This window comes from Myodes glareolus, chromosome 5 (genome assembly GCF_982192425.1).
Source record: "Myodes glareolus chromosome 5, mMyoGla1.1, whole genome shotgun sequence".
NCBI lineage: Eukaryota > Metazoa > Chordata > Mammalia > Rodentia > Cricetidae > Myodes > Myodes glareolus.
In genome coordinates this window covers 13653854-13675385 of record NC_142030.1, presented here as the reverse complement: position 1 = coordinate 13675385, position 21532 = coordinate 13653854, and the positions used below count along the sequence as shown (strand labels likewise).

Sequence of the window (21532 nt, the reverse complement as noted above, 5' to 3'; positions counted from 1 at the left end):
TCATTTTCTCTGTTTTTCACAGAGAGGTTCCCAATTCCACAGCTGGGTTTGACCCCTGCTGTATGTTAGAATCTCCCAGAAAGTTCTGAAAAATTCTGGTGCCTCAGCTGTACCTGGGAGAGGAATTCCAGAGACGGGACCAGGTGTTAGTGTTCTCCAAAGCTGACCTTAGAGCGAGAAGCAGACTGTAAATCTCAGCAGCTGCTCAGAGGTAGAGAGCGGAGGAGCTACAGACATGGCAACAGGGACTCTGCTAGGCTTGACCAGAGGAAGGGAAGCATGTGCTCCTGCAGCCACGCTGGCTGTGACTAGATAGCCAAGGGCGACGATGTTCTTTCTAAGAGACACTCCTTCCTTTGGCTCTCAGATTATTGGGGCAGCGGTCCCCAAGAAATTTTAATTTCTCCAGGAAGAGAGAGAGAGAGAGAGAGAGAGAGAGAGAGAGAGAGAGAGAGAAATTTATAGAGAAATCTAAATTTTATTTATAGAGAAAACAGACAATAGTTGCCCCTTTCTTCAGTTTTTCCTTCCATTTCTTCCTCGCCCTTCTTTTACATCCCCTAGGACCATCTCTGCTACTTCCAAGTGATCTCTGTCTATAAATCTGTACCCCATAGATGAGGGATGTATGCCATCTTTATACTTCTGAGTTTGTTTGTTTTTTTTCAGGTAACATGATGATTTTCTGTTACATTCATTTTTTTCTAAAAAAAAATGACACAATTTCATTCTTTTTTAACAATTGAATGTCCTGTATTAGTGGCACAACATTGCAGATCCTCCTCACCAGCTCCCATAGGGTCTTAGCAAAGGGTTGCCAGACAGGCTGAGGTATTCTTAGCGCTGCTTTCTATGTGCCCGCTGTGGGTTTTTCTTTCTGTTTTGCCCTAATCTTAATAACCAATATTTTTTAGCAAGCCAGAACTATACCAGGCGACCCAACAAGAATATGTCAAGCATATGTCAGCTCTTGGAGATCTAGAACTATGATTTAAACTTTTTAAGGAAATTATATTATGTGTCGTCTGCATGTATGTCTGTGTATCATGCATGCCAAGTGTCCATGGAGGCCAAAAGAAGGCACTGGATTCCCAGAACTGGATTTACAAATGATTGTAATCTGAAATGTGGGTGCTGGGAATTGAACCTGCATCCTCTGGAAGAGCACCCAGTGCTCTCAATTGCTGAGCCATCTCTCTAGTCCAGTTATTTTCTAAATAAAAAATAAAGGAAAAAAGTACTGAAGGAACTCTAGCCAGTCCAGGCCTGACAAGTATGGTTCTGAAGGCTTTGCTCTTCCCCTGCACCGCTACCCCCGATTCCCTCTGCTTTGCTGAAAACTGTCAGGTTACATTTCTAAAGCTACCCACCAAGTCTATTCTCTTATTTGATCACTTACTCCTCCTGAGCCAGACTACCAAGTCCAGTTATCAAAGTATTGAAGTCTAGCAATCAAAAGCCCTCTTTCATTCACCTAATTAAAATGCCCAATTAAAATTAAATACCTCATAGCAGCATGGGGTTTCCCCTCGTACCCTTATAAACCACCAGTTTCCTGTGTATCTCCTCTCTGCCCAGAGGCAGTCCTTTGTCCCCACGGGACAAATACCCCTGCTCCCCTTTCCCTCCTCCCCCATCCTCTGTCTCCTGTCTTTGTCTCTTATTCCCTGAGCTTTGTCCCTCTTGGGGTGTCCTGAGCTGACGCCGATCCTTTCAAAAATGCATGGTTTGTTTGTTTGGTTTTTTTTTTGGGGGGGTTCCTCAAATTGTGATGCAAGAGCACAAAATCTTATTTACCAATCTCATGATATAGCAAGAAGAGTTTTTCTGGTTTTGTTAAGCCAGTGGTTCCTACAGTGAAGGCCACCTCAAACTTCAGCCTGGCCTTGAAACTCCTATACCTGTTGCCTCCACCTCCCAAGGGCTAGGATTGCAGGTGTCACCACAACCACCATGAAAAGTTGTTTCCGTCACCTGTTTTCAAGACACACAGCCCCAGAGAATGTCTTCGGTTGGTTTAGTGTTTGCTGTTTGATGTGTAGAAAATGTAGCAGGAGAGCCCCCTTAACCCTGCAGAGGAGCTGATATCAAGTTAGGACAACCTCAGCCTTGTCATTATGTGCGGTTTCAAGACCACTATCTGCCTTAGATCCATTAATCATCCTGTCTTTCCCCTGGTCTCACCTCAAGGCTACATTTACATAAAAGATATCCAAGGGCAGGACAGCACTTTGTAGTCAAAGAGGCTTCTGCCCTTCCTGTTAAACCACAGACTGTAATGGAGAAGGACAAATCCAAGAGCTCTCAGTGGTCCTGGGTAGCGGCTTCCTGGTGCGGCCATGCAGTCATCACTGTGTGGCTGTAAGGTCCTAGCTAATAGCTCTACCGGTGAAGAGCTTGCCGTGCAAGCATTAGGACCGGAGTTGAACCACCCCAGAAATTGCAGAATAAGAACTGGGCATGGTGATACACACTTGCCAACTTCAGTGCGGGGAGGAGACAGATGGATCCCATGAATTTGGGGCGTCAGAGTAGCCCAGTTGGTGAGCCTCAGACCCAGTAAGAGACCATTTCTCTACAAACAAGGCAGATGGTGCCTAAGATGCCCAAGGTAATCCTCCTGACCTCCACATCTGCATTCGCATGAACACACAAACACACAAAGATCCTAATTTCACAATCTCCATGTATCAGCAGCCTCCAGACTTCCTATAGGTACAAACGTTTGTGTTATTATCAGACTGAAATGCAATCAGAATCATCTGAAGGGTTCTCTCCCCTTCTTCTCTCCTTCCTCCCTCCCCCTTCCCCCTTTTCCCTCCCTCTCCCTTCTAGCAAGAATCATTATGCAAATCTTACTTTGGTCATAAGGATTTGTATTCTATTTTATTTGTGTGTACGTGTAATCCAAGCGATCAAGCCTGGGGCTTTGCACATTCCAGTGCAAAATTCCAGACTCTCTATAGCAGAACCACAGTTAGTACTTGACGGATGTGCCCAAGGTGCTTCCTTTTCTTTCCTTTGCTTTCTCTCCTCATCCTCCTCTTTCTTCTCCTCTCCTTTCCTCTTCTTCCTCTCTTTCTTTTCTTCCTTCCTTTCTTTATTTCTTTCTTCCCTTCCTTCCTTTCTTTTTTCATTTTTTTAACTTTTGTTTGTACTTTCTTTTTTAGACAGGGTTTTTCTGTATAACTTAAGCTGATCCCAGACTGCTGTGAAGTCTAGGTTGGTCTGGAATCTGTCCTTCCCTCCTCCTTAGCCCCGAGTGCTGGGATTACAGACGTGTACTTCCATTCCTAGCTCTCCCGGGTGCTTTTCACTGGGACCAGGCTTATAAAGAAGCACCCTAATCAACACCCCACTCTACAGTGGTGAGCAACGGTGCAAGAGCTTCACCAACGGAAGGGACTCATGATGGGTCACGGATAAGATCCCAGAACCCAAGGACTTCCAAAACAGAAGCAGCTCCTCCTTGTCCTCTCAACCTTGCCCCCTGCCCTGCTCCTCCTCCATCTTTCTCCTCTCTCCCTCCTCTATGCCTCCTCTGCGGTTTTATTCTTTTTTTCCCTTAGTCGGATTCACACTGCAAGAAAACTTCTGTCTTTAGGCCATTTGAAATATTACTCTAGTCCTCTGCTTCACAGCTAGGGAATAACAGAGGTGTTGAGTCAGATGTGGAAGGAAGACACCCCCTCCCTTAGTAAGAATGACAACCAACATTTATCAAATTCTGTGTGTGAGTTTCCAATTTCCTTAGTTTGGGTCTCCAGAAACTTGGGTCCTAAGACAAAGCATTGATGGAGATAGGATTGGGGGAGTGGGGGAGAGAGAGAGTGGGACAAAAGCCATGTGTCGCTAAAGTAGGCCATCTATGTGTGTGGCTTGGCGCAGTCTCTCTAAGCCTTTAAGGAACAACACATATGCACAAGTTCCTATGATAGGACCTGGACATTTGCACCTGAGTGTTATCTGTGTTTCTGTCTAAGGCCCTGATGCCATGGAAGAGACCTAGCCAAGAATGACTGGCTTAGGATGTAGCCATCAAGAAAGAACGGACAGCAGCCACTGTGATGGGGACCTTTCCTTTGGTCACAGTCATGAAAGGTGTCGAACCTTTCTGGTGTCAGGGGACATCAGAAGGTGCTCATGCATTGGACTGTGTGCTCTTAGGTCCTGCCTTTCCTCTTCAGGAGCAGTAGAGGAAGCCAACCTCTGTCTTTCTGTGTGGAGAGCAGTATTTCCATTCTCCTGCATCTACGGACAGCCCCTCTCTCTGGCCTTGACTCCCAGCCCCTGTGGAGAAGACGGTCTCATGCTCTGGAACGCCACTGTCTCTCTTATCTTCTTGTTCTAAAGAGCAGAGCCTAGTGTGAACCTCACCGGGCTCATACCCAGGGCTCGGTCTGGCTGCCTGTTCTGGAAGTGCAAGGGCAGAGTCCATTCTTTTGCCTTTTGCAGACATTCTGGGTATGTCAGTCCGTGACTCATAAGTCCCCTGGAACTAAACTAGGTTGGATTTGGTTTGCAAATAACAGAAGCCAGCTCAAGCTGTCAGGAAGCGTTGGGTCTCAGACATGGAGCTGGGAAGTGGACACTGGAGAGAAGCAGCTGGTCCCTGTCTCTCACCTCTGCTTTCCTCTGCATAGGCTTTGTTGACCTTTATCTGGAGACGTGATTGCTTTTCAGTTCAGGCTGCAGTCATTGTTGCCACTGCTGTCCAGACAGCCCCTGTGGTGGGCCTGGCTTCACATGAACACCTGCCTCCATTTAGAGGAAATGACAGAATAGCTAGAGACAAGGGAAAATGGATTCTTCTACAGTTTTGGCCAGAGCTCTCAAAGGCTCAAGTTAACCTTGATCAGCGGTTATTTGTCTGCTTCTAAAGACTCTCTTTACACCATTTAGCTCATTGTGACCGTGGCTCTAGTGCTGCGGAAGGAAGAAGGACATTCAGGTTTAGAAAAAGCAAGAAAAGAGGCAGAACGTCAGGGTAGCCTCAGGGACTCTATCTGTCAAAGACTGTCTCTAGACATAACTTCTAAAGCCATAGGATTCTCAGTCAAGCAAGTCAGTATGGGAACTGTCGCGAACCCAACAAAAATAGGGTTCCTGAAGGAATGTCCCACCTCTGGAATCTTCCATTCCATCAAGGAATGGAAGGAAGGCCATCTCTACACAATGGGGGACTGACTCAAGCTTCAAGGAACTTTTTGAACTTGGATTAATGCCTTGGCTGACTTTTGTTACTGAATTCCACAGTGTTACTAGACAAATCTGAGGAAATATTTTATTTGTACAACACCAGTTTGTGTGTGCATGTGCGCAAACACACATCTGTATGTGTGTGAATTTGTCTGTGTGTGTGCGTGCATATGTGCTTGTATGTGTGAGTGCCTATGTGCTTGTGTGTGTGTGTGCATGCATGTGTGCTTGTGTGTATGGGTGCATGTGTGTATGTCCATGCATGCATGTATGCTTTGTGCATGTGTGCGTGTGTGTGTGTGTGTATAGGTCAGAGGTCAATCTCAGTGTCTCTTCTCAGAAACTACCTTTTCTTGAGATAGTCTCTCTTGGGGTTCATAGATCAGGCCAGCTTGACTGGAGAGAAAGCATCATGGATCCTCTCATTTTTTTCCTCCCTAGCACCCATCCCACCATTCCCACCTGTGTACATGGGTGCTGGGCTCGAACTCACGTTATGCTGATGTGGGGCCTTCTTCACTGAGCCTCCAACACTGGTGTTTTATTTTGGCTTAAACCTGATATTTCATAGCTGGCTAAGAGAAATGGTTAGGTTTTCTGCTAGATGGACACTGACTTTTATAACTTGATTTACATTTAGGAACTTTTAAACTTCCTGAATCAACATGTTTGTGAATCCTAATTAGTGCCCATTTCTACCGGTTATAGTCATCTTAAATGCTCAGGGACTATTGGTGTGGGCATCTGGGTTAATTGCTGGCATTGTCTTCTGCCACACTGAGTCAGTTTCTTCCTTGTGAAAAATATCGTTATGAATCACCATTTTGCATCACAGTTTAAGATGGAAAATTACTGACCAAGTGTTTTCATTGTGATATAGAATGGGAAGAAATCATCAAAATGTACTAACTATACTAAAAAAGGCTCAGCATTTATTATCTTCTTTATATATCGATATCAAAACAAATAGCAATAATAAGCAGATTTTGTCTCTGCACACCTCTGCTCTTCCCATTTGTGTGGAGCTCATTGTCCTTCGGGAAAATATCTGGGTATATTTAGATTATCAACCTGTATTTTATTTTAGATGAAATGTGCCTGGTAAATATTTCCTCAGTGCCTACAATTGCTGGGTACTAGAAGAGATGTACAGGAAATAGACACACTTTTTGTCTTTAAATACTGAGAGCCATGTAGAGATACAAAGACTGAAGTCGGGTCATTTGTCAGAAGTTTCCACATATGTTCTAATTCTGGTCACCCTTTAAGATGATATAAAAGTGGAGGCCCAGAGGCTGACTTCTGAAGTCACATGACAGTGAACAACCGACTCTGTGTGACACAGGACCTTGTCACCGTGAGCCTGGTGCTCTCAGCGGAACTGCAGACAGCAGAACGTTGCTGCAGTGCAAAGGAGGTGCAGTGGATTGGAAGGAAGTCACATGATCAGCTCTAAAACTTGCCCCTAAGTGATATGTGGGTCTCGTTTCCTTGCAATAGAGTCTGCCGAGCACTTCATCCTGCCCTGTCACTCTCTGGGACAGAAATAGGGTTGCCTTCTCTTCTTTGACCTGCCCTCTACCTCGTTCCTTCTCCTTTTCCCCTCTTCCTCTCAGAGGCTGTTTGCTTAGCCGCCACACCACCCACTCTTGTTCTGTAATGTAATTTTGATCTTTAGTGCCTCTTACATGGATTAAAGTTCTACAATATTATGCTTGATTTCTTTCAGTTTTTTTTTATTTTGCTAACTTAAGATTTTACTTACATCTTAATCTACTCTCCCCCTTTCTCCCTCTCCTCCCCCTCCCCCCTCCTCTCTCTACCTCCCTCCCCCCTCTCCTCTTCCCCACCCCTCAGAGCCCCAGTAGAAACCCTTTAGAGCATGTACAAGTTTGGTTAGACAGCTGTTGGCCATTCCCAAAGACAAGAGCCACCATCAGACCTCTGGGGATGTCCTGGATGTCATGTTCATCGCTGGGACACATGAACATTACGTCCAGGTGGGACTACCGATTGGTCTTCTTCCTTGGCAGCTCACATAGCACCCTGACCCCCGGGTAAGGGACTTTTGTGTCAGTTCCAGCTCAGTCTCTGCAAGTCCTGTGTCTGAAACATGTGGCGTCTTCAGCAGTAGTCTGTACCTTCAAGTTCTAGGAGGCCACCAAGGGCACCAGCAATAGCCTACATTGTCTGGGCGGGGGTTGTCACTCAGACAACCTCTGACTAACAAGGGTATGTGTCCCATGTCCGACACTGGAGTTTTTGTTAGTCTATGGCTCTTGCAGCAGAGCATCATCACCCAGTGCAGCCTACTCCCCCTCTTCCATCCTCAGTTAAGGCCCCCACTTCCTACTTCCCCCTTCTTAGGACCTGTGCCCTAGTAGCCCCCTCAGTAGAGTTCTTTCTCTCTTTCTCCTCCTACCGTCTCTTTCTACATTTCTGCTTTTGTAGCTACTTCAGGCTCCCCACTCATCATCTGAAAATCCAGCACTAGGATCCACCTATAGGAGAAACATGTGGCATTTGGCTTTCTGAGACTGGGTTGACTCAGTACAATACTTACTAGCTCCATCCATTCGCCTGCAGATTTCAATTATCTTTACAGCTGAATAGAATTTCAAGGCATAGCTTTTCACTGCCTAAGTTCAGCTGTGCAGCCTAGAAATTTCTTCTCAATACATGCAGATCCTAGGGCCCTTTCTTTCCTGACCCTGCCCATGGTACTTCTAAGATGCAACATTGCTGTACATCCTCATCTATCTGAGCTGCAGGCTCCGTGATGTCGCAACAGGGGCAGCCTCTGAGTGGGTCTATGGGACAGGGAAAGAGGTCTTCAATTTGCCTGAAGCAGAAAATGGTTATGGCCCAGAATGCAATGAATTGCTTGGCTTTCCAGTGAGGCTGCGCTGCCCAGCAAGCCCCTTCCTGACTGACTTCGCAGCACTGCGTTTCCTCTTCGGTTTTAGAAGATGGGATGTGCGGTGCTCACGGATGTGCGGTGCTCACGGATGTGCGGTGCTCACGGATGTGCGTTTCAGCCCCAACTTCATATCCACTGTCAGTAGAACAGTGCTGGAGAACGGTGCAGCCAGTATTTGGTTTTATTTACGTGTGTGTGTGTGTGTGTGTGTGTGTGTGTGTGTGTGTGATCTTAAATGTTATACTGAAAATTTGAGAACTTAAAATAATTTTTTACAAAAGCGCTGGCCCTTATATTCTGTGAGACCAAAGATGAAGAGGACAGACCCAGGATCACCTAGGGTGAAGATCCTGAGGGCCTCCTGACAAAGTGCCATAAAGACAAAATGGATCCACAGTTTGAGTCAGAAGACGAGTGCTTATAAAGCAGTCATGAAGAGAAATGTGATTCCTCTAATCTAGCATGTAGTTGGCTTATTTTAGGGTTATATTAGAGGCTTCGAGCATATTATCCCATGTGGTTTTGCTTGTCTTTAGCATGCTGGGAAACCATGTGGAGGAAACAGACTGGAGTCACTCACAGACAATCATAGCTCACAATGGCTACAACAGATAAAGCTGAATCCACACACCATATCCAAACCCTAACAGCTAGTGAGCCTTAAATGTATTCGTATTCAAGTGTGAGAGAGAGGCAGGAAATTTAACAGATGTGATGTCACCACAGAGAGACTGGAGCTATATGGTCACAAACCAAGGGATGTCAGCAGAAGCTGCAAGGGACAAAGGCGGGCTCTAACACTTCAGGTACTTTGATTTTGGCTTCCTAAGCATGACCTTCACCATTGTGTCCATAAGAACATAGTGAGAGCCCCTGTCAAACCTGAAGCAATGCTGTACAATACTCTTTTAATCTTTTTATGATGTTATACTCAGAAGTGCTATCAGATTTCTTCCATATTAAACTGCTTTTAAAAAAATTTGAGTTTCCTAAAGGACTTATTCCAGATATTCTATAGACCAGTGAGCCTGCCAAAAAGAAAGGAAGGGGGAATGAAGGAAACAAGAAAACAAATGCCCAAGTGGTCATTTTTTTTTTTTTGTCACAGAATTAAAGGATCCAGTCATTTTTTGGAATCATCGACCTTTCTCTTTAGGTGATACTTTCCAGTTGAGAGCTCAATGACTGTGAGGGGCTGAGCTAGGGTGATAGACAGGAGTCCCCACGAGCCTGAAGCAAAGGCTGGAAAAGAAGCTGGCTGCCTGGGCACAGCATTGTGTTAATTTGAGATGCCAGACTTCAGGGCAATGCGCTCCTACGCACTCAGACCCATTGCTCATGAATACTGTCTGTGAACTCATTCCAAGTTTGCATTTAAGCAATTAAGATTTAAAAACATATTCCAAGTTCAGCCATCAGTCACATTTTTGAAATTCAAATTAGAATTAACCACAAATGGATTAGTCAATTAGAAATGTCTGGGTACCTGTCAGGGTTTTGGCCATGTGTGCATTGAGATAACCTAAAATACGTACATTTTAGTTCATAACACCGCTTTAAAGTGGCAAGGAGCCAGCAGCTAATGTGCAAAGGAGCAGAACAATACTTTTAACTTTTAGGCTCATGTTTTGAAGATTATTTCATAAGAGAAATAATTTTCTTATATATTTATGCATCCCATCCTCCCTCCCTTCCCTTCTTTCTCCCCCCCTCTCTCTCCTTATCTCTCTCTCCCCTTCTTCCTCTTCCTCTTCCTCCTCCTCCTCCTCCTCCTCCTCCTCCTCTTCTTCTTCTTCTTCCTCTCTCTCTCTCTCTCTCTCTCTCTCTCTCTCTCTCTCTCTCTCTCTCTGATGATTACACTGGGTTCCCATTGAGCTCTATATTCTCCAGCCCTGGAGAAATAATTTTTAATGGCGATTAACTTTCCTTTAAGATAGTATAACTATTGTTGGCAGAGGGTAGGAATGATGCCTATAGCAATGTTAACGCTCTATCAGACTGAACATGGAAGGAGGAACCACCTGATTTTTCAGATTTTGTTCAGCTATAAAATTACAGAGTGGAAATATTGAAAGACATGGCTAAAGTTGCAGAGACTGTAATCTAGGACTTTTCTATTTGAGCATCTGATAACTCTCTTATTTCATGGTTTGACTAGAGTACAGGCTGGGAGAGAGGTGCTCATCCTAGAAGATCTAACACACACACACACACACACATACACACATACACACACACACACACACACACACACACACACACACGTTTAGTTCCCAGCACCACAATTCGGTGTAACTCCATCTCCAGGGTGTCTGACTCCCTTATTCTTGACCCCCATGAGCGCCAGTATGCTCATGCATATGAATGCATACTTGCACACGTGCAAGTGCACACACAGTACCACTTAACTGTAAAAAAATAAATTCAAGACTGAATATGGTAGAGCACACCTATAATCTTGGTGTTTAGCACACTGAAACAGAAGGATCATGAGTTCAAGAGTAGCCTGGGCTGCATATTAAATTCCTGACAAACTGCAGACTGAAACTCAGCCTTTAAAACCCAAGCAAACAACAACTTCTCCAAACAAAACATACAAACAAAAAGAATCATAACGTTGGCAAGGAATTGGATAAAAGGAAGATGTCATGCCAGGCAGAATAAACCAGACTCAGAAAGACAATTGTCACACATCTTTGCCTTATGTGGGATAAAAAGCTGGTTAAAAGTAGAATTATTAGAGGAGAGGAAAGTGGTAAGGGAGGAGAGGGCAATGGATGGTTTGTTGATGAATTTCCCTCTGCAACTACCTTGCCCCTCCTTCTGTTTGATCCACTCAACCCTAGGGTGCCCGCTTTATATGAAATGTCAGTTGCATCATGTGCCTCCTTGCCTCACAGACCCATGACATGTGACTTAGCATTTCTACTGCTGTGAAGAGACACCATGACCATGACAAGGGAATAGCTTACAGTTCAGAGGTTAGGTCTGTTATCATTATAGTAGGTGACATACAGACAGGCGCTGTACTAGAGAAGGAGCGGAGAGTTCTCCATCTTGATCCAAAGACAACAGGAAGTGAACTATGTTTACACTGAGCATAGCTTGAGTATAGGAGCCCTCAAAGCCCACTTCCAGAGTGATACACTTCCTCCAACAAGGCCACACCCACTCCAACAAAGCCATACCTCCTAATAGTGCCACCCCAATGAGCTTTTGGAGGTTTATTACATTCAAATTACCACATTCTATCCCTTGCCTCCCAAATGGATTTTTTAACCATATCATAATGCAAAAATGCATTCAGTCCAACTTCAAAAATCCCCATAGTCTATAACAGTCTTAAACTTACTTAAAAGTCTAAAATTCAAAGTCTCTTTTGAGATTCATACAATTTCTTAACTGTGATCCCTTATAAAATCAAAATCAAAAAGCAGATCATATACATTACCATTCCAAAATGGAGGAAAGGGAGAATAGTGAGAAAATACTGGACTAAAGCAAGACAGAAAGTCAGTTAGGCAAACCTCAAACTCTGAATCTCTATATCTGTTGTCAAAACGCTCTTCAGATCTCCAACTCCTTTCAGCTTCGTTGACTGCAACACGCTTCTTTCTCCTGGACTGAGTCTCCTCCCTGTCAGCAGCTCTCCTTGGTAGGTACCCCACGGCTCTGGTATCCCCAAATCTTGGGGTTTCCAAAGCAATCTAGGCTTCACAACTTCACACAATGACCTTTCCAGGCTTCCATGCGGGGACACTTCTGACACATGACTTGTCTCAGTGGCTTTCCTTAGTAGCAGAGGAGGGCCCTACAACCCCTTTCTTCTTTCTTTGACCCTAAAGCAAGAATCACATGGCTGAAGCTTCCAAGTTCTACTGCTTGCTGAGACTGGAACATGGCCCCTTTGTTCAATTACATCTTCACCATATTTCTATTTTCTATGTTTCCCTTCGCTGCCTAAGCTTGGATGTCCTAGAATTTGCTCTACAGACCAGGCTGGCCTTGAACTCAGATCTTTCATTTACATCCCCACCAGCTTTCTGATTTCACTGGTTTCCTTCACTGCCTAAGCTTGGCTGTTCAGAAACTTGCTCTGTAGACCTAGCTGTTCTCAAACTCAGAGATCTGTCAAACATTGCCTTCCAACTGCAGGGTTAAAGGTGTGCCTCACCATACCCAGCTCTAAGTTTTTCTTTAAGTTCTTTTCACAAGTTAGAAACATAGCTGGATGAGATCTTGCCCTGAGGTCACCACTCCCTCTATTCTATTTCTTGATTTGTTTATCTCCTTGAACACAGAATTTAGCTCCATTCTACTTTCTGGTGTTCCTTTTCTTAATCTGTACATTTTGTATTTTTATATGCTTAGCTTGCTCGTTCTTATTAGAAATCTTTATTAGAGTTGACACTAGTAACCACACAACAGAGTCTATACTAGGTTGTTTTGATATTTCATCTGCCAATGTAATCAATCCAAATCTCTTTACTTTAGCCTCAGGCAGACTCTTCAAACAAGGGAAACAAGCAGCCACATTCTTCACAAAAATATCACAAGGACGATCTCTAGGCAACATATTAACATTCTTCTCCTCTGAAATATCTTGAGTCAGCCCCAACAGTTCAAATCTCATTCAACACCACTGTCTTCCATGCTCCTACTAGTATGGCCCATTAAGCAGCACTTAAAGCATTCAACTGCTTTTCTAATCCATAGTCTCAAAGTCCATTTTCCTATAAACAAATTTAAACATGGTCCAGCCTATCACAGCAGTACTCCAGTCCCTGGCACCAACTTCTGACTTAGTTATCAGATCTACTGCTGTGAAGAGACACCATGAACCTTCTTATAAAGGAAAACATTTCACTGGAACTGGCTTACAGCTCAGAGTTTCAGTCCATTATTGTCATCATGGGTGCCATTTAGACAGACAGAGTGCTGGAGAAGGAGCTGAGAGTTCTACATCTTGATTCACAGGCAGCAGAAACAATCTGTGTGCTACACTGAACTTAGCTTGAGCATAAGAGACCCCCAAATCCACCCACCACAGTGACACACTTCTTCCAACAAGGCCACACCTATTACAACAAAGCCAAACCTAAATAGTGCCCCTCCTGATGAGGGCCATTTTCTTTCACACTACTACAACATGTTATGTGAAAACAACATTTTGTTCTGTTCATGTGTATTAGTGATAAAAACAATTAAAAAGATTATTGTTTCTGTTTGCAATGGGAAAAAAGTTCCCCCACAAAGATATGCAAAAGAGTTAACCCTAATAAACCAGTCTGTGTGGGCAGAAAAGGCTACAGAGATGAGTTTGCTGGAGTCCAGGAGTTCAGGGCCAGCCTGGGTAGCACAGGGGACCCACTTCCCTGAAGAAAAAAAAAAGCATGAGCTAAAACGCTCCCCCCAACATCATGGTATTAGGAACTGGGGGCCTTGGGAAGTCATCAGGTTTTAATGATACTGAGGATCAAGATCCCATGGGATCAGCAGTCTTGTAAGAAGAGAAAGAAAAGGGCTGGGGCTATGGCTCAGCTGGCAGAGTGCTTACCTCCTCTGTGTAAAGCCTTGTGTTGAGTCCCAAGCACTGCCTTAAAGAGCAGCCAGCCAGCATGGCTGGAAGAGATGTGGGGCCAAGAAGGTCTGGGGTTCAAGGTCATCTGTGAGGCCCTGTCTTCCCTGTTCCTCGAGGCCAAAGCACAGGATGCAAGAAATGTTTATGCTAACCAGCTAAGCTTCCTGCTAAGTTCCATGCTTGCTCTGCTGTAGCCTGGTATACTAGCCTAAGGGCTCTATATCACTTTAAAATGGTAATTTCTCAACCTGCCTGGAAGAGCCCAGGTGCCAAGGTCCATCTTACCTGTCTGACACTGCCTTGCACCCTCGACCACCTGCCTGTGGAGAAGCTCTCACAGGCGCCAGTTTCCCCAGCCCCCTCTGGGTGGGAGGAGTTTTTCTTTACTGGGGCAAAAGAGTATATTAACCCCAGATTAAGCTGAATAAATTGAGCATTCTCTTCTTGAGGATGACTCGAAAACTCTGTCTGTGTCATGTGCATCTGTGTTTCAACCCCTAGGACACTATAGAACTCGTGGGAGGTGGGTGGTGATGCTGACCCTGTGGCGTGGAGCGACCCCCACAGTCATCTTTGCCTAGATGAATTCAAGTTAAGTTTTTTTTTTTTTCTCTCAAAAACAGAGAGGGGGTGAAATCAGAGCATTCTTTTCATGCTCAGGGAAGAAAGGTCACCTAAGTCCAATTACAAAGGCGGCCATCCACATGCAGGGAGGTGGCCCTTACCAGACACAAAATTTGCTAGCGTCTCTGTCTAGAACTTCCAAGCCTCTAGACCTCTGAGAAGGAAAGGCCTGTTGTTTAGCCTGCCTGCGATGTGGCAATCTGTTACAGCAGCCTGAGCGGTGATGACACCATGTGAGAAGTGTATACAGTGGGGGTGGAGGTGAAGGCGAGGGTGGGCGGTTGGCGTGAGATGACTCAGGAGACCATACTGGCTCAAGCCATCCCTAAGACCGTGGATCTCAGCTAAGGTACTTCCATAAAATACAGGCATGCGATGCTATGGACATTTCATATAAAGGAAGCATCCTAGGGTCGTGGGTGGAGCAAACAGAAGGGAGGCCAATGTGGCTGTATTATATGAAGACATTGCCAAAGCTCGAGAAATGAAGGAACCAACAATTTTCCATCTTTCAAGTGTTTATAAATAGTTTGAGAGCGAATTTATCCCTTACTATATCTTTAAAAATATTATTATTATTTTGAAAATTATTCTGTGTGTCTGCTTTGCCTGAGTGTCTATAAGCACATTGTGCATGCACAATGCCTGCAGAAGCCAGAAGAGGGTATCTGCTTCCCTAGGACTGGAGTTTCACAGGGTTGTGAGCCACCATGTGGGTTCTGGAAACTGCAGGTAATTTGCAAGAGCAGTCAGTGCTTTAACCACTGAGCCATCTTTTCTGCCCCTGGAGTACAGTTTTTAGTTACTGTTTTGCACTCAAAAGTTAGTCCAATCACTGTGATTTGGAGACTTCTATGTTTTAAATGAGTTTAACAGTAATCTGAACACAATATGATGTAATACTGTTACTGTACTACTAATTTCAAAATTCAGGGAACAAGCCCTTCTTGAACAATGGGAAGCTTATCTCATTTCTTTTCTTTCAACTCAATACCTTGTTTCTGAGAGTTTCATCTTGATTTATTATATTATCATGCTTTTTCTGGTTGACCTAGTATGCATCTCTGTAACAACAGCATGTACAAATTACCCAAATATTAAGAGCTAATAAACTTGAGCTGTCATCACACTTTTTATTAGTGTATAGTAGGTCAAAATGACATAAATATAATAGGGTTTTTAATAAATGCTAGTAAATAAAACAATATTGATTCAGAGATCAATTTTGCTATGTAAATAGTGTGTTTTTTCAAGTAGTTCCTGTCTCTATTGATGAATGTGATTTTTCTGAATTACTGATAGAATGAGGAAGGGCTCAGCAACAATTCTATTATTTTTTATTTTTTAAATAAAGGAGATGAAAACTATGTTCATAAAAATACAACAGAAAAAATAAAGTTTTGTTGTCCTGAGTCTTTGAGCCCCTGAGCCATATGAGAAGCCCAACTCATGTTTTATTGTAAAGTATTTTGATAATCTACCCTCTGGTAATTCTGCTAGGTCTTCCTGCAGTGTTTTAAGAGTGGAGGATTGGAAAAGGTTGACTAATAACCCTTCAGGTCCTAACATTTTCAGAGAACAAAGGAAACTCTATCCCACATGTTTGACTCTGTAGACAGTTTGGTTCTCGCTGTTCGTGTAAATCAATATTCTGTAAAGCCACAGCACACACTGAATTAGGTTCCCGTGGGCTGGGGTCAACACATTTGAATGAACTAATCAATACATGCTTTTTAAATGTGTGTTGCTGTTTAAATACACTTTACTTGTGTGTTTGATTTATTAACTTTGAACTCACTGCCAACAGTGCTATCACGCACACTTGAGCAAGGCTTACCCAGCACCATAAGCACATCATAGCACTCTTGCAGTTAGGAACACTCTAGAGTACATTAGCACTGTGATTCTGGGCCATCTGAGACAGTGAAATTGCCCCTGCCCAAGGCTATAAATGTAAGGAAAACAGCTCTAATTATACCCCAAGCAGGGAATTAGTCACTATACAAGCACCGAACCAAGAGGCCAGAGCTGTTTGTCTCCTTTGCCTTTAGCTGGGACCATGTAGGATGAGCAACTGAAAACTTGCACTGTTTTGTGTCTTGGTTAGTTTTTACTGACCTACTTGCCTACCACCCACAGGGGACTGGCCCCTCCCTTATCGACCATCAATCAAAACAATCTCTCCCAGACATCGCCACAAGTCAGTCTGGTGGAGGCAATTCTTCTTGAGCTTCTGTGTTCCCAGTTGACTTTAGATAGTGTCAAGCTGACAGCCACTAAGATAGAGTCTGTAGAGATTTTAGCACTTGTCCACAACTCCGGGATATAGGTCTGAATGACTGAGGGCTTGTCTTTCTCTTGTAAAGCAAATGAAGGGAGATTTAGTAAGGAGGGTTAGCAGCAGTAAATCTTCATGCCATTAGTCAAGGGTACGTAGGAATATCTAAATCCATAACAGGGATCTTTGAAAGCATCACTACTCTTAATTCCAAAATTCTGCTCCTCATCCCCGGAAGTCCTGTATCTGATTTCAAAACCCAGAGTTTGCCTACAGCAGAGAGTGGAGACAGAGAAAAGTGTGGGCAGACTACACATCCAGCTTGTGCACAAAACCCACAGGTTATACCAATTGGAACTGGGATCAGAGGTGAGGGAGAGGCTAGGGTTGAGGCAGAATCCCAGGGTTCTGGCTTAAGCAAATTGAAGTCTGATTTGCTGAGACAATGGAGACCTGGCCCCAGAGAAACTCTTCATTGCTGTTTCTTGTTTATCTTCTCTTGTTAAGATATAATCTGTTGACTCATGTTTTTATTAAAATCAGGCTCAGCTTTCTGGCTAGCTCTATTAAACCAGACATAATTATTGACACACAATATTTGAAAAATAATTTTCCCTTTGAAGGTGATGTTCCCTTACCTCCAGTTCCTAAACCCTCTTCCCAAATAACTTCCCAAAGATTCAAAACTCGCCATCAAATGTTATTGTAACATATTGGAATTCTCATGCCCTTGGTCACATAAGTATTAAAAATTGAAAGATGATTATTTCCCCCTATTAGTCATCCATCTTATAGACCCCATCACATCTCTCCATTGTTTCTCTGTCGTTCCTACCAACAAATATGGAGAAAGGGATCCGTGGGTTTTGAGTGTCTATGGCCATGCCTGGCACAGAGTAAGTTCTCAGCAAATAGCTGGGTGAGTGAAATGCAGGACACGCAGTAAAATTGTGTAAGACATGTAAATGAGTGTCCTCACATGTACGTGATCTTGCTTAACTTGGAATTCCTACACCTCTTGGATCCACTTCATTGTGTGTGCATTGCCTTTTATTAATCTCTTGAGGCTGTTCTTGTTTCCGTTTGAGATAGGATCTCGCTAATGTACCCCAGGCTGGCGTTCACATTTGTGACCTCCCCCTCCCTCTCCTTAGCCTTGTGGGATTTACAGGTGTACACACCAGGCTTGGCAATATCAGGTTTTAAAACACTAAGTTGTGTTCACAGCCTGTGAAAATCAAAAATGGAAGGTCCCCTCTTTTAAGCTCTCAGATTCTGCCATTACAGCCATGGTTACCTTCTCCGACAGGGTCCTGCCACACAGATGTCAGGCAAGGCTGCGGAGGCGGTGGCAGGTGGTGGGGTGGTGGGGGCGTCTAATCTGCAATAAGTTGGGCACTTCCGGTACGCGCAGGGTCGCAAGTTCACCCCAGCTCCAGCCCCTAGCAACCATTGCGTGAGCTGCCTCCAGGCCTGCGGCGCTTCAGGCCTTGGCTCCCTTGGCTTCCTGAGGCACGAGGCACTTGACCGTTAGTGAGATGGAGCTGCAGCCGTAGGCTCTGACCCCTGACCCTGGGGTGTGCGGTGCTGAAGCAGGAGAAGGAGGGAGAGGAGGAGGAGGCCTTCATTGCCACAGCACACGAGGTAAACGGGCATCTGACCTAGGTCTCTGCTTGCTTCTGGGCCCCTTGGGAATGTTCTTACAGGTGTCCTGTCCTCCTCAGAGCAACATTTCCTAGATGCTACTGACCAACCAGGCCGTAGTGAACCATTCCTAGACCGAGAGTTTAAAGTGTGTGTTTTCCAGTCCTAAGTAAGTGGTGTTTGTGCGCTTCCCGAAGCTTTACCGCTGTTTGACATCATCCTGTACCGGCTCGTTTGTTCTAGTTTGTATCTCTGATACAAAGTATCTTGGGGAAGGAAAGGGTTTGTTTGGCTTATGTATCATAGTCCCTAGCAGGAGACACCAGGGCAGGAACCTGCAGGCAGGAACTGAAGCGGTTTTGGAGGAACCCTGGCTTGCCCCTCAAGGCTTATTCATCTTCCTCTCTTACACAGCCCAGGTCTACCTGCCTGAGAATGACTGAGCTCACAGAGGTCACCAGTCTCCTGCATGCTATTAGGGCAGTCTTGTATCAATTAGCAGTTAAGGAAATGCCCCACACATAGCTCTACAGGACAGTCCTATGGGAGCATCTCCTCATTCAAGATCCCTCTTCCCTGGTGTGTCAAGTTCACACACCAGGGAGCTAACTGTCGAAGCTAACGACAGTGTTTATATGCACACATAATACACACTTCCTAAAAGTATCGGTCCCAAGACATCGCCTTTCTCAAACCCAGGTTGCTCAACTCTAAGTATCCTTGTATTTATTTGTGACCCTCTGGAAAATGCTGGGCTCTTTAGATTTCTGCCACTGTCTACCTAATACACTGAGTTCTGGATCAATACCCTGTGACACACTGGTAGTGGGGTGACAAAGGCAACAAATAAATGAAATAATCCTCTGTGTACACCCAACAATGACAGCCATTGTTGGTAGGCCGCTCAGTGTTTGGCATGTGGAAACTCAAGTGTTGCTTTTGGGAATGTTCTGGTTTGTTTGTTTGTTTGTTTGTTTTTTTGAGAACCTGGTTCTCAAGTGCTGGAATTACAGGTTTGTAGCATAGGACAGCTACACCCTACTCCCCCCCAACCCCTTTCTCCTTTCTTCCCTTTCCATATACTTGTTTCATGAGCTAGATAAACACCCTTGCTACCAACCGATTTTCTTGATTTTCCTCTAGATAATGCAAAGATCTTAAAAACACTTTAGTTCAGATAATTTCCTTCCTGACATCTATAATATTATTATTTTGTATGTTAATTACATATTTCTTCTTCCACCTCCCACTCCACCTTTCCCCTCCCTGCTTCTTGCTACATAACCAAGGTTGGTCTTTAACTCTCAATCTTACCCCCTCACCTGCCTGAGTGCACGAATTACAAGCTTGCATCATCATGCCCAACTGCATCTCTCTTGTGTGTCTATGTTGTCATGTTGGTGGAGCAGGGAGGAGGGGTGAGGTAGTCCACGTGTGTGTACGTCCTGTGGCGGTCAGAGGACTAACCGCTTATTCCCCATTCTGCCTTTTGTTTAAGACAAGCCTTCTCATTGGCCCAGAAGCTTACAGAATGCAAGGCAAGCTGTCAGTGGGCTCCAGGGATCCACCTGATTAGTTCAGTTTTACTTCATGTATAGTTTATTTCAATTTATTATAGTTCAACCTTTATTTCGTGGTCTATGCATTTGAGATTGGATGGATGGATTGCATAATATCTTATATATGTGCAATTTCGTGTGTAGTCTGGGAATTGAAGCTAGGGCCTGTGTGTCCTACTCTATTATTATTATTATTATTATTATTATTATTATTATATTGCATTTAAATTTACTATATTGATGAACTTTTGATGGTGTTTATTGACCTCTACATATGAAAGACAAGATTATGCTTCACTTATCCGTCTTCCATTTCCTCTACCTTCCTTTCTCCCTTTCTTAATTATTTTATTAATGTTTATACTGTACTTTCTATACTGGTATTTAGATTTTTGCTGTAGAAATAGAGGCATAGAAATAAGATTTAGCTCTACAGTCCTAGGCTAAGAGCTGCTTGACTCCATTTAATATATTTAACACTCTATTACTTTCTCCATTTCCAAGTTTTCCCCCTTCTGATCTGTGTTGATGAGAATTATTATCAGATATATAACATGCATTACATATATTTTACAAGAAAGGCTTGTGGGTGCTATTCTTCCCAAGTTTTACTTGTTTGAAAATGTTATAATATTGCTTAAATGAAATTTGGCTTCGTATAAAATTCTTAAGTTGTTTTTCCCTGAAGATATGTTCTGACATTTATTGTTGCCATGGAGATGCATGAGGCTTCTGTGATGGCTTTTATCTTGTCTGATCAAAAGCAGGGAAAAATATCATTTTGCATTTTAATTAATATCAAGATTAAGCAACATTTTTTCTTTTGCTTATTAAATATTTAGTGATTTTGATGAGAGCATAAATAGATGTCATTCCAAAGTCAAAGCAGTTAGAGTAGCACACTGCTCTCTTGAACGGGTTGAAAATGGTGCCCACAAGCCCTGCACCTGCGTGGATAGCCTACAGGCCCTGCATGTGTTTGATAGCCTACAGGCCCTACACCTGTATTGACAGCTCCCAGTCCCTGCGCCTGCGTGGATAGCGCACAGGCAGGCTCTGGCCTGCACTTGCATTTGTGTGGCTTTCTACAAGGTGACACTGAATATTTTGCAGCCCATTTGGTGACTAATTTTGAATCTCAATATTATGAAATGCTATTCTTTTTAGATTAGCAGGACGATATTAAAAATATGAAAACAGAAGCTGGGGGTGGTGGCTCATGTCATTAATCCCAGCATGCAGGAGGCACAGGCAGGTGGATTTCTGTGACTTCAAAGATAGCTAGAACTGTGCTCAATTATTATAATTTGTTACATTTTCATCAATAAGAAACTTTTAAAAGCTTCTTTTTTCTTATATGAGCACTTAAATAATATGTCCAGTTTTGCCTTTTTGCCCACAAAGCTGAAAATATTTACTTTGGCTTATTTCTGGAAAACTTACCAACTCCTGCTGTCACAAGTGCAGAGAGACTTTATTTCAGGGATGATTTTAACCCAGCCCCTGTCTCTCATGGTGTGAGTCTTTATCTATTTTGAGGTGTTACCCCAGGCCCATCTCTTCATCTCAAGGTATGGCCCTGACATCGACCCCTTCAGTCCTCAACTGCAGAGGATGGCCCCTTCTCTGCTGAATTTTGAACTGAAGTTGTGCCTCCCATGTCTGGTCACTGCGTAGACTGCCTTGTATTGGCACAGCAGATGTCAGCTTTATACCCAACGTTAGTT

At 43.8% G+C, this 21532-nt stretch overlaps 1 protein-coding gene and 1 long non-coding RNA gene across 2 annotated transcripts in view; one reads left to right on the top strand and one right to left on the bottom strand.

Annotated features, from left to right (window-relative positions):
• Nucleotides 1-2855: 2855 nt before the first annotated feature.
• Nucleotides 2856-18007, bottom strand: LOC146894815 (uncharacterized). The gene is made up of 2 exons (XR_015001109.2): nucleotides 17900-18007; nucleotides 2856-4926 (listed from the first exon to the last, which is right to left on the bottom strand). It is a non-coding gene; the product is annotated as an uncharacterized LOC146894815 (long non-coding RNA).
• A 130-nt stretch (nucleotides 18008-18137) lies between these two features.
• The window catches only part of Dnah14 (dynein axonemal heavy chain 14), a 238716-nt gene continuing 235321 nt past the window's right edge, over nucleotides 18138-21532 (top strand). The window contains exon 1 of the mRNA XM_048439562.3: nucleotides 18138-18246. The gene's annotated coding sequence lies outside the window, so the exon portion shown is untranslated. The remainder of the gene's footprint in view (nucleotides 18247-21532) is intronic.